Below are 14,605 nucleotides of genomic sequence, written 5' to 3' on the forward strand. Positions count from 1 at the left end.
TGTTCGTCGCATAGAGGCTGGTGCACATTGTGGTGGTCTGTTCTCGTAGTAGTGCAAGGCTGGCATGTTTGTATATATAGATGGCATTTTTTGACTAGAATTTGATGTTTAGTTTGATGCAGTTTGCTCGTGTATCCAAACATCTTTTTAGAAAAGCCATTGATTTAATTGCCAGGATAAATGTAGTTTCGACTTCCTGTATTGTCTTGCTTTGCATTCTGTTTCTTCACCATGCATGATTAGAATCTATATATTAAGGCTTAAGTGCTGGAAGGACATCATGTTGGAGGTTTAATGGAATATATCCAGCACTAGGAAAGGATTAAAAACTAATTTTAATGCCTCCAGTATTTAAATCTTTAAAAAAGTACAAGCTCTACACAGCTTTTAAGCCTTACTGGAAACTTGTTACACTTAACACTTCTACCAAAGATATAATATGTTGGAGGAAAAAGGGCCAACAGTCATCCTTCTTGCAGCTTTTAACCAAAGAGGAAAGGAGCCTGTTGATCCAAATTACCCTCAACCAGGCTGATCTCACTAAGGCTTCTGCATTATACATTATTTTTACTGTAATTTATCACTTATTTTCTTATGTTATTTATAAATATTATTTATGCAGAATAATTATAAAAGAACCATAATTTGTTATAGAAATTGCAAAATTATTAACTTGTAGAGATCACTTTTCATACTCATTATGCCAGTCTCATTTAAATACATTATAATTTTACAAATAATTTATGAACAGTGGCCTGGGAACTTAACCTCTTCTTGTGGTTTAGCAACATCTGAAGAAAATTCTTCTTGAAGTAATTCAGTAGTGTCTGATAATAACATACTATATGTTATACTATAACATATAGTATATATTAGTATATACTATATGTTATAGTATAGTATATTTAGTATACGAGGGTGGTTTGAACTTTTCAGAAAGTTCTTGGCCTCAGCCGTAGATGGCAACACTACTGGCAAGATTTTTTTTTCTAAGTTCTAGGTACATCTGTCATAAGCATAAACTCGGCAGCTTTCTTTAAAAAAATTTTAAAGTTTGCAGAATGATTCACGTGAAAGACGTCCAAAAAGTGTAACAACACCAAAAATCATTGATTAAGTGCACGATACGGTAGTGGATGATCAGTGAGTCACAGTGCATGAAATTGCTGAGACTATAGACATTTCAAAAGAATGTGTAGGATACATTTTGCATGAAGAATTGCAAATGAAAAAGCTTTGCGCAAGAGGGGTGCCGAACTTGCTCACAGCAAATCAAAAACATACTCACATGAAAATTTCTAAACAGTGCTTGGAGCATTTTAACAAGAATAAAACTGATTTTGTGTGTTGATTTATTACTATGGATGAGACCTGGATTCACCATTACACACCAGAATCCAAACAGCAGTGGACATAAGCTGGTTGTTCAGCTTTAAAGAAGACAAAGTTGGTTCCATCGGCAGGAAAGGTCATGGCATTGGTGTTTTGGTATGCTAAAGGCATTTTATTTATTAATTATCTTAAAAAAGGTAAAACAATAACAGGGAATATTACTCCGATCTTTTATCCAGACTAGATGAAAAAATTTGTGAGAAAAGACCCAGTTTTCCGAAGAAAAAAGTCATCTTTCATCAGGACAGTTCACCTACCCACAAAGTTGTTTTGGCAATGGAAAAATTAAGGGATCTGCACTATGAATTGTTGGAAAATCCACCCTATTCCCCAGATTTGTCTCCCTCTGACTTCTATCTCTTTCCAAAACTAAAACTCTTCCTCGCTGGTCAGTGTTTTTCTTCGAATCAAGAGGTGATTGCAGCTGTAGAGGGGTTTTGCATATCTTACCGAGAACCACTACAGGGATGGGATAATGGTGCTGGAGCATCTCTGGAATAAATGTATTAGTCTTAAGGGAGATTATGTTGATAAATAAAAATAATTTTGAAATTATAAAATCATTTTTTCATTGGTAAGCCAAGATCTTTTCAGACCACCCTTGTATAAACAGAAGATTTAGTAGGGGGAGCAAGTAAATTGGGTAAGTATTTAGGTATCTTATAAGTGGGATACAGTCAACAACTGGTCTTAATGGAGTACCTGGTTTATGAACTTTCAGAACACCATATAAACTAGCTGGACGACTAAAGAAAGTCTTAAGCTTTTTCTTTTGATCTTCATTGTCTTTTCTTCTGTGTACTGATATTCCTTTATAGGACATCATTGAAATTATAACATTTTTATTGTAATATTGTCAGTATGGCACCAAAACAAAGAATAATGGTGAGAAAGACCACATTGTGTGGCAATTTGAATTTGCAAGATTTTGTTTAGTGCAGTGTGTGAGTGAAATGTATTCATCAAGAAAATTAAAGAACATGTATAAGGAAATTGAAACTGGAGAAAGTGTATGTATTAAGTGTCAAAATTGAGTGTTTGTTAGATGACCAGAATGCAACAAATACTGAAGGTAAGATGGAAAATAATGTTATTAATTTTGGACGTGCAGCCATAAAAATACAGGAAAACAAAATGGATATTAATAAAGAAATAGCACACTTAAATTTTATATTTCATAAGACAAAGTGCAAAATTGAAAAATGGCAGAAGCAGTAAGTAGGGCTGGGGGAGAAAAAGAAAAGAAAGAAGCAGGTGATCCGAAGGAATAATAAAGACTGGATGAACAAACAAACAATAAAAACAAGTTAAGGAGAAAATTATGTATGGAGACCCAATGATCAGGGGAGTACTTAATGAAAGTGTGACAAAATCATGTTTTTCCAGGTGCAAGGTAAGTCAAAGGAAATTTCTACCTTGGTTGGTACAAATGATCTGAAAGGTGAGAAGTATTCTATGAGGGAGGATGAAAAGGAGTTGTTAGAAGAGGTAAAACTGAAGAGCAAGAAGGTGAAGATTGTGGGTCTCAGTGCCTTCAGAGGCACTGAGACTCACAATCCTCAGACAAACTGAGGAGGAGAGCATTGATAGCCAATGAGTCTATTCGTAGACTGTGCAAAAGGAATGATATAGAATTTGTGGACTTGTGGTTTCTGTTCTACAGAAAGAAGGATTTGTACAATGCTGATGGACTGCATCTTAATGTGTTAGTTGTCTGGAGAGAGCTTTGTTCACCAAGCATGCTGAAGTGCCAATTCAGGGAAACTTAAGTAATGGGGGGGAGGATCAAGTGAGTTTGTGTGAAAGCACTGATCAGTCAAGTTAGAGTTACCAACAAGTGCAGAATCTAGTCTCTCAAGAATAAGTATTGAATAAGGTAATCAGTTCAGAAAGTAAAGGTTGGTGAGAACTAAAGAGATACAGCAGTTTCTATATACTAATGCCAGAAGTATCAGGAACAAGAGGGCAGAGCATTGGTTAGTGCAATCTTGCCAAGAATTGTAGGCATTAGTGAAACTTGGCTAACAGCAGATGATATAGTTACAGGGATTGAATATGAAGAGTTTAGTATTTTCAGGGAAGACAGAGAAGATAGGTGGATGAATTCGAGGTTCTTAGGATAATGCAGAATTTCAATGTAAATACAGCTGTGAGATTAGATGGGACATCAGCTATTGTTTTGCATGAATGTGGAAGGGAACTGGCAATGCCTCTGACTAGACTCTTTAATCTAAGTCTAAGAGCTCTGGTAGAGTTCCAAGGGAGTGGAAAGTGGACATAATAATTCCTTTGTATTAGGGAGGTTCTAAGACTGCAGTAGCAAATTATAGACCAATCAATATCTCAAGCATGGTGGTAAAAAAGAGAATTTAAGAATGGTAGATAAAAATATGATACTGTATGAAGGTCAACATGGCTTTGTGAAGGTTGGTTATGTCTGTAATTTGAATTTGCAGGATTTTGTTTAGTGCAGTGTGTGTGTGTGTGTGTGTGTGTGTGTGTGTGTGTGTGTGTGTGTGTGTGTGTGTGTGTGTGAAATGTATTCATCAAGAAAATTAAAGAACATTTGGAAGGAAATTGAAACTGGAGAAAGAGTGTGTATTAAGTGTTCATAATAGAGTAACAGTTGAGTTGGATAAAGGAAATGGCTGCATGATGATTTTGCAGAGGCACTAGACAGAATAGCATGTGGAAATCTGTTATGTAAATAAACACAAATGGGATGGATATGACACTGGTTAAGTGGATAAGAGGGTGGCTGCTGGACATAACAAAAAGTGGTATATGGAGGGGGCAGAATCAAGCCGAAAACAGCTGAGACTAGTGGTGTGCTGCAAGGTTCAGTGCTGGGACCATTGCTATTTAATTTGTACATAATTGATTTAGGAAATAACCTGAAAAGAAATATTCAGTTGTTTGCTGATGCGAAGTTAGATAGAGTAATGGTTAATCAAGGCGATGTGGAGAGCTTGCAGGACGATGGAAATAGCCTGTCGGTATGGACAAAAGTTAATCGGTGTCAGCTTAATATCGAGAAATGTAAAGTTATGTATTTAGGAATAAATAGATTACAAGCCATGTATCACTTGGATGGCACTGTACTCCAGGAAATAGATGAAGCTAGAGATTTAGGGGTGGTGGTGGTGGTAGACAGAGTTAAAGTTAAGAGGACATATTGCTAAGGTAGCCAATAAGATTACTTGCCTATTGAAGAACACATTAACAAGTAGAGATAAAGAAGTCGTTACAGGAAAACCTTGCTTAAAGTGATTAATTAATCCATCAATTAATGCACACTAAATGAAATCGTATTAAGTGAATACAATAAACAATATGAATAATTATAATTCATCCATGAGTATGAAAGAAAAAAAAATACAGTATAAGCAATGTTAGGGGATAAAATCATCAAAGTTAATAAAAATCAGTTGCTTAATTTCTTCTAGTTGAAGGAGATTATTATTACTTAACTGTTCTGAATGGGAATCTAGCAAGTTTCTCACATCTTCATTATCCAGTACATTAAATCCAAGTTTGTTTCCAATTGTGCTGATTTCTTCAGTAATGTTAGATCTTGGATTTTGTTTTGCGCATAATAAACTAGCATAGGCTTCAGTTTAAAGTTGCCTTCTGCATTGCCTCCTACTAAAAGCATAAAACAATCTTTAGATACTTTGTATCCTGGTTGAAATGCTTCAGTTTTAGTTGGGAAAGTTTTTCTTGGCATACACGTCCAAAAGAGATCAGTTTCATCGATATTGAATATTTGACGATTGTCATAATCACCCTACTGAATTATCCTTTGCAATTCTTCAGGAAACTTGGCTGCAGAATCTTTGTCAGTACTACCAGATTCCATAGTTATTCTTACATTATACACTCCTAAACTCGCAGTAAAGCTTTCACATTCTCTTGAAATTTGGTCTCTTTCAGTTATGTAAAAATATTAAGAGCTTCTAGTTGAAAGTTTTTCACTTGGTTATACTATAAATTTAAATTAAAGATACTAAGAAATTATATACTTGGTTTAATCCTTTATCCAAGGGTAAGCAAACAAAGTTTGTGCCTGAAGTATCTTCAGGACTGGGGCAACTCGTGACAAAGGTGTTATGACTTCACATCACTTAACTTAGTATCTCATAATGCAAAGCACATCTCCTTGTGGACATGTATAATGCTATGTGTTATGGGAAGGGTCACTACCCAGACCCTTCCCATAATGCATAGCATTATATACATGTCAGCAAGGAAATGTACTTTTCATTATGGGATACTAAAGCAAGTGGTGTGAAGTCATACTGCCTTTGCCAGGAGTTGCCCCAGTCCTGAAGATGCTTCAGGTGCAAACTTTGTTTGTTTACCTGATAATGGTAAACCTGAAAATGTTTACCTGAAAATCACTTGGATAAAGGATTAAACCAAGTATATAATTTCTTGGTATTTTTAATTTATTTAGAGCTTTTGCCTGAATATTCCTTGTAATAAGAGGTATTCTTTTTTAAGTTATAATCCTCAATCCAGAGTAATAGAAGATGTTCCATCTCAATCATTGAATGACTTCTATTTCCGGTGATCTACATGCTTAAAGAAGCAGTAGCAACTTTTCCTTGTTCTTTGTATTCTTTGCTCTTATTTAATATAGTGCGAACTGTAGATTCGCTGTATCCCAGTCTTGCAAATTCATTGTATTACTATGCCATTTTCATGTCTCTTTATGACTTCCAGCTTTTCCCTCTAACATAATTACTTTTCTTTTTGTTACTGCTGCTTTCTTTATCAGTCTTTCTCTTTTCCATATCAAGGGTTGGATATAATAAAACCTTATAGGTATCTAAATTAAAGGAAAATGAAGGAAAAATGATTGAGCAAGAGAACAGAATTTGCATGTGATGATAACTTTGTGTTAGCTGCTGAGTGTCACTGACCACAGCACTGCCACTGCCCACTGGCTGCTTCATTGACAACTGCCACCGCTCACTGCAGATTGGCAACAAAAAATTTTCTGTAATGTAAAATTTCGCATTAACTTATTATAGTGCATATCGAATTCGCATTAAACCAGGTATTCTTGTATTCCTCTTTATAAGGGCTTGATACACCCACATTTGGATTACTGTGCTCAAGTCTGTCCCCTGAGTTTCTTGGAGATGAAGAAGCATTGAAAAGATTCACAGGCAAGCGACCAAGATGGAATGTTCCCTATGAGGATAGATTGAAGATGTGTGGATTGCAGACGTTGGTTGATAGGAGAAAAAGTGGGGATATGATAGAAACATTTAAGTTGCTTAAAGGGTTTATATGATAGATGCAGAGGAAATGTTTCAGCACTTGGCTGGAGGGAACAAAACAAGTGATCATCCCTGAAAGTCGAATAAAGGTATGGTTAGTAGGGATGTGAGGACTAGATTTTTTGTTTGGTGAGTTGTGGATAAGTGGAATGGGGTGCCAGAGTTAGTTGTGAGTACTTTGTCTGTTAATAGATTCAGGGAGAGGTATGATATCTTGTGTGGATAGATTGGGTCTCCTGTGATGAGTCTTCAGACTCCGTGGAGGTGTCCATATAATAATAATTACTTGAAGAGTTATTAAACCTCAAATCAAAAATTATAACACAATCAAAAAGTTTAATAACATCCTTCAGATGTTATTAAACTTTTTGATTGTGTTATACATTTTAGTTATTTCTCCTTTAAAAGCAAATTATATCAACAATTCAAAGAAACAGTTATGGACATTGTTTTCTCTTACCGTTGTCAACTTCTTCATGGAAAATGTTGAATAATGTATCTTTGATAAACCATTTCACCTAGACCTGCACATTGTTACAGATATGTAGGTGATATTTGTGCAATTTGGAATGGCTCTTCCTTTGGAGTTCTATCAGTTTTTTTCCCCAAATTAAATGCACTTCATCCCAGGATCCAGCTCACCTTAGAAAAAGTATCCAAGTAGCCTTTCCAGATCTTCTAATTCTTTGTCAACCAGATAGATACTGTTTTCAGTTGTTTCGAAGAATACCTTATAGGTCCGCGATGAATCTCACCACCATCTTAGTCAAAAGGCCTGTTAAGACTTTAGTGAATCTTGCTCATTCTTTGTTCTTCATATGCACTTTTGCAGAATGAATTACAACAGATTGAATACACCTTCTTATCAAATAGTTTTAAAGATTCTTTCATCAAAAAAACTTTTAACAGTAATGGTATCTGTACTTCTTCCGATACAGAAGAAATAATTCACATTTTAATCCCTTATGTGCAAGGCATTTATGAATGCATAGCAAAAGTTTTAAAACTGCTGGATATCTTTGTTGCCTCTTGCCCTATCAGAAAAATTTCCACCTTCTTGCTAGGAACAAGCTAAGGACAAGCTTCAATTCTAGGTTTTCCATGCATCTACCAGATTCCTTGCTCTTGTGGCTAATCTTATTTTGGACAAACTAGATCTTCCTTTATTCCTCTAGAACAGCGTTTCTCAACCTTTCTAAGCCCAAGGACCAGTAAAATGCCTAAAACAATTCTACAGACCACTAAGTTATGTAATTTTTTTTTTTTAAACGTATGTGGGGATTACCAACATTTTAGAAAAACTATGCCTATTATAACATAATAAATCTAAAAGCATATTTTGAATAAATATGGAAACATAATTAAGTTGGAAGTAAACGATTAAAAGTGTATCATCATTGAACAAAGTTTTAATTTTTATAAAACAAATAAAAGGTATCAGTTTCCGATTTGCTGTGGGCAAATGAATGGGTAATTCAATGCCGTCCTGCTTCTTCCCATTCATCTGCCCACAGCAAATTTATATTTTATATGTTATCCCCATTCATCTGCCAACACCCATTTTTTAGTGGTGTTGGTACCACGGGCAAATGAATGGGGAATGTCAGCGCCTTCCCACTGAGATCTTCACTCATCTGCCCATAATGAAGTTTTATCTTTAATCCCCATTCATCTACCTACAGCAACTTTTATATTTAAATCCCATTCATCTGCCCATACTCATGAAGCTAGCTGTATAACAACTTTTATCTTCATGCACACTCTGATTCAACGTGTGACATGTAAACTGTTCCATTCACTAAGTGCGTTGTGAGACGGGAGGAAAATATTGTTCTTATCTTACTCCATTCATCATAATACTGAATACGAACTTGACATCCATGGATGACATCCCTTGTCCTGTCCAAACCATCTCCTGCATATACTCAAAAATTTCACTCAGAACATCCCAAAGCCATTAATGCTTCCCCATCCACATACACTTCCGTCTGATACGAATCGCCTTATTCCCTGACGAGTTTTCCATGACCAGCAAAAAAATTTAAGACATCCTGTTATGTGAGGTCCTTCCCGATATCTATAAACAGTCCCGCCCACGATGTCAGTCGCTAAGTGCATCCACGTGGTTGTGTGCATTTTCCTGACAGCAACCATATGCCATATATACCGTACGCATGTGATTTGTACTAATCGTGTTATGATGGTGGTTTTAATTATATCCGTCCTGTTTTATCCAGAGGCACAACCGTGGTCATCGTATATCTGGCAGATTCATTAATTGTGTAGTGGTTTTATTTATATCCGTCCTGTGTGCTGCTTGTATTTGTTACGTTGTAATGTGTTTTTCTGTATAATCCATGACCGTATGAATGTTGTTGTCTGCATGCGACGGATTCAGTGTGCTTAGCTGCATATTCCCAGAAGCGACCGTATGAGATAAGGAACTTCGCTAATAGCGACGCAGGCAGCTATCCTCCTCGCCAGCGGAGCTGAGCCTACCGTGACATCACTTTGTGTAACTTTCGTTTCATTCCCGATTTTGTTCAATTTTGGAAATGGATTAATTCCAAAACCAGTAACGAGAATAATCGGAAACTGTAGTTCAAATAAATAATACAGTATAATTATGTTACTACTTACTTTTAATGAGATGATTCAGCTCTTGGCCTTTGCAGAGTTGCTGGATATCTGGCTCAGTATTAGTCAACTTCATTCGAAGATTGGCATACACACTAAGACGATTTCTTTATTTTGTTTTGATTTGAAGGAGCGATGAAAATTCTTTCTCACAAAAATTGGTTGTAGAAAACTGAATGACAATTTTCAGCGCTTCTTCAGATAAATCGGGAAATTCACTTCTCACTGAAGGCGAGATCCAGAATTGAGCCAAAACCAAGATCACGGAATTGCATTTTAAGGCCCACTATCACTTCAAAGCTCAATTAACTTATAATCACGATAACGAAAGGTCGTTCTCCTGATTATAGGCCTGAAATAGATCTCGAACCCACAGAAATTTCTTATAACAGTTATTCGGAAAATATGTTTCAAAATTCTGTTTCAGAGTTTCGAGGTATCACAAACCCTTTCCAGAAACTCAGAATCAACAAAAATATCATTTTCCACAAAAACTGATTCCAATGTTGGAAAAGGTGCAAATTATCTCTCTTTTACATAACTAATACACAACACCTTTTTTTTTTTTTTTTTTTTTTTTTTTTGAATGCCTTTATTTTGTCACTGGCATCAAGAACAGTTAAAGAGTTTCTCTGAAGGGAGAGATTTAGTTAATTTAATTTCGAAAAAAATATCTGAAAGATAGCACGGTGTTGATAACCATGCTTTGTCAACAAGGAGTGATGCAAAATTAGCATTACGTTCATTTACAAACAATAAAACTTTGTGCCTTAATTGAAATAATCTTGTTAGTACTTTGCCCCTAGAATGCCAGCGAATTTCAGAATGAAGCAAAAGTTGTATATATTCACTGCCCATTTCATCGCAGAGTACTGAAAATAACCTGTTATTTAATGGTCGAGCCTTAATAAAATTAACTAGCTTTACAGCGTTGTATAGCACAGTTTTAAATTTTGGTGGCATTCCTTTGGAGGCTAACCTTTCCATATGTCATGCATTGTTTCATAAACAGTATACCCAATTCATATCCAGAGCCACTTCCTTGACCATAGAAACAACCCCCAATTATGCCTGCCTGTAAGGGCGCGAGCTCCATCCGAACAAAAGTCCATGCAATTTTCCCACTGGATCCCTTTGTGTATTATGTAATTATTGAGAGTGTGAAATATTTCTTCTTCAGTTGTTTGGGATGACAAAGTTCTACAAAATAGAATGTCATCATGAATGTTGTTATCATGCGCATATCTTATGTACAATATTAACTGTGCATCATCTGTAACATCAGTAGTCTCGTCTATTTGTAACGGCTTATAAGGGCGGCTTATAAGGGCTTTTCTTAACTCTTTTGATTAACTGAGATTCTACGTCACCTGCCATATCATTAATTCTGTGACCTACAGTGTCATTGAAAGAGGAGTCAAATCAACATCTTTTAGTAACTTGTTGCCAAACATAGTTTTTACCACATCTTTTATAGCTGGAAGTAGTAAATTTTCCCTGATAGAATGAGGTTTCCCTGTTTTCGCTAGGTGCAAACTTAAGAAAGAGATGCTTCCAGTGCCTTGCTATTATTCGAATCCATGGCTGAAACTACGTCTTTACCATGATTTAATGTCACTAAGCATCGTTGAAATTTTTTTTTTTCAATTTGCTTATTTTTACATCACAATGTTTAGTTTCTAAATATCAGAGTTTCGCAGATTTCATGCACTTGTTTGACAACACTTCATAACACAAAACACATTGAGGTTTCTGTTCACTTTCATCTCCACATCAAGTAAACCCAAATTCCAAATATGAACTGTTATATTTTTTACTGTGTTTTTTCTTTGAACTGCTTGTTTCTTCTACTTTAATAGTATCAGATTTACTCGCCATTACAACACGTGCATCACAATTAGGGTTAACATCACCTGTTTCATTTGCTCTTCTTTTTAAAGTCCTAGGTCTAAGCCACTTTTCCATTATTAAAAAATGTTTCCGAAAAATATATAAATACTGAAGTTAATTCACAACACACTTTGTCCAAGTATCATTTAGCACTTCTGAAGGTATACTGAGCCTTGGTTGAAGGAGGAAAACCTTCAGTAAAAATCAATAAAGAACAAGCAATTGGTCGAAATGTGAATAACACATGTTCACTTCAAATCTGACAAAACAGCAAGGGAAGGCGGAAGGAATAAAACTATATTGTTTTTCACTTCACCCCTCTTATTATTCATCATTCTGCCGCTACAAATTATTGTAGTACCAGAATGATGAGTAATAAAAGAGGGATGAAGTGAAGAACAATATAGTTTTATTGCTTCCAGCCTTGGAGCATTCTGACACTATTTATTGTTTTTATTTAAGTCCCCATTTGATTTCAATAATTTTTACTTATTCAATTTTAATTTGTTTGGATAACTAAAAAATATATATTTATTTAATTAATTTAAGTCTGCCTGCGGACCACAGGTTGAGAAACACTGCTTTAAAAGAACATAAGTCTTATATTAAATATCATGAACATGCTATCTGCACTAAACGTGGACTTTATTAGAACAAGACAAGAGTCGTTCATAAAATCTGTTTTTCTCATATAACAGATTTTATAAAGAAATGTGAAATTTTAATTCATTCTTCTGATCTTAAACAGAACCAATGGTTTTCAGCTATCTCTTCTTTGTAGGACATAGAGTGATGAATTCTGCTGATCATTTCAAACTTTATATGTTTGTTTGTTTTTTAGTTAGGAAATTTGTGCCTCAGGAGTCTATTTTACGTTCATTGGTTTTTAAGCTCTATGTTAATATGCTAATGAATGAATGAAGATATTGGGGAAAATTTGAATGTGGATATGTTGTTTGCAGATGATGCAAAGTTCAGACAAACTATGAGGAATCGAGCAGATCTTGTGGTCTTACAAGAAGACTTGAAAGAGTGAGTGAATAGGCACTGGAGAGGGGGCCAATTCAATGTTGCAAAATGTAAGGTTTTAAAATATGGATAACAATGATGGGATGTAGAATTTACTCTTGGTGAGGAGATATTGTTGGAGTTGGAAGAAATAAGAGATCTTGGGGTGATGATTAATTAGGATCTGAAATTTAGAGGACATATCGCAAAAATTTGTGAGAACAACGCAATGAATTCTAAGAATGATGTGGAGCACACATACCTGCATTATACATTATGCATAGCATTATACATGTCTGCAAGGATGTGTGTTTTGCATTATGGGATACTAAGACAAGTAATGCGAAGTCATTAACTTCTATATACGAGTTGTCCCAATCCTGACTATATTTCGGGTGCAAACTTTCTTTGCTTACACTTGGATAAAGGATTAAACCAAGTATATAATTTTTTGGTATCTATAATTTAGTTTTTTTTTTTTTTTTTTAATCTCTTAGAAACAGATGTACTACATTCGTCCCTATTTACAATGGTATAATCATAAAATAATAATGCCATTTTCCTCCTCCAAGAAAGAAACTGAGGCTTTCCTCCTCTTGCAAAACAAATTGCATGAAACATATCTCCAGACCATGCAGTTAAAGATTCATTGTGGGCAATGCATTCCAATTCTTTACATTTGTTAATATATGTTCAGTCTCGTTGACTGCCCCATTTTTTGTTATTCTACGTACCTCCACTACCCTGCTTTGTCTTTGTTTTCTCTTTACTTAACTATCCCAAATGGTTGGCTGCCTTAACTCTTGACTGCCACCATCTGCCTGTTTCTACTAATCCTATTTCTCATGCTCTATAGTCTAACAAATTATATGTTTAATGATTGCACCATTTAAACTATATATTGAGTGTGATATAATAAGATGTTAAACCAAAGACAAAGTAGATATCGTTTATATTCCCCACTTATATTATTCTTACTTTAAACTAGTCATGGCATAAATATAAATCGTTAGGTTGGAATTTTTTTTAGTATAGTACATTGACAGATTCAGTTCAACGTGTTATTTACAAACCATTTAATTAAGGCTAAAGGACTATTTTCAGAATGATACAGTATAATTTGCAATTTAGCATAAAATTACTTGAATATAAGGACATACCTTGGTTAAGCTTAATTCACCATTAATATACAATATCTCAGAAACATAGGCACTTTACATACATTCTTGTTCAGTATTACAACTACTTACAATTCCTTTTCAGCATACAGTCCTTCACATTAATCTTTTGTTCATACTTAATTCTTCTTCTTCTCTTTCTTTCCACTTACTGACTTGTTCTTGTTTTCTCTCTAAAGTTTTTCCTTGTTCGAGTAGTCAGTTGTGCCTTTCCTTATTGGATCCTTAACTTGGCATCAATGTACAGCTCCTTCCTTCCTTCCACGATGACTCAACACAATATTTCTCATGCGACTGTGATGCAGGTAGATGACAAACAATACTTCTCTTTTAATTTCCGACAACGAAATCTTGTGTGACGGTGAACTCAGGCAAGATTAGGCCTAGAAAATTCTAAGACAAATTTCCTTTCTGATGAGTTGTCTTATATAGGCCCAGACCTTCGTTGTGCACGTCTCTCAAAACTGGTTACATATTTACCTTGAGACATTCTGACATCATTCTTTACGTGTTTTTGAAACTCTTTATCCATGGCAACTATAGTCACATTTGACCCTTGGATATGATGATGTCATTCTTTGTGGGTTGTTGGAATTTTCCATTTATAGCAGTTCTTAGAATTCTTCACTAATCTCAGCATTAGACTTACTGATTTAACATTGCTTAATAGCCTTACTTGATGACGTCATGCGCCACATTATTTTAACAAAGGCTCAATATAATAATGTTAGAAAAAAGATGAATTGTCAAAATTTAATAGCTGTACATTCTCCTAAATAAAAAAACAAATGTAAAACCGAACATGATTAGTTACGAAGTCACTTATCATGAGAGATTTTACACACTCGCTTCTCCATTCGTAAGCACTCCTTCAATTCATTCATCTTTTCTTACTTTTCTACATCTCTTATTGCCTGGATCCATTCTCCACACTCATTACTGTTCCTTCTGGCAGTAGCCTCCCCAGGTGACTCATATGAAACACAAAACTGATAAACTTAATAGCCTATCAAGTTCATGTGATTTTAGTCTGTATCCTACTAATAATTCAATCTAGGAAAAATGCCAAAGGCTAGAGTAATTTGGTTTAGAAAAAAAGCCAAATGGCCTATTAAAATAGCTATGTTTTCAGCTTATTATATTAAGACTCAGATCTCTCTCTGTGTGTTTCTTTCTTGTGCATGTACAAAACCCACCATGCAAAATATAAAA

At 35.1% G+C, this 14,605-nt stretch overlaps 1 protein-coding gene across 1 annotated transcript in view; it reads left to right on the plus strand.

Annotated features, from left to right (window-relative positions):
- The window catches only part of LOC150099114 (V-type proton ATPase 116 kDa subunit a 1-like), a 586,531-nt gene that overhangs the window by 433,158 nt on the left and 138,768 nt on the right, over positions 1–14,605 (plus strand). The gene's annotated exons all lie outside the window — the stretch shown is intronic.

This window comes from Typopeltis vanoorti, chromosome 15 (assembly GCF_054136105.1).
Source record: "Typopeltis vanoorti isolate ZY-2024b chromosome 15, IOZ_Tvanoo_1.0, whole genome shotgun sequence".
Taxonomy (NCBI): Eukaryota; Metazoa; Arthropoda; class Arachnida; order Uropygi; family Thelyphonidae; genus Typopeltis; species Typopeltis vanoorti.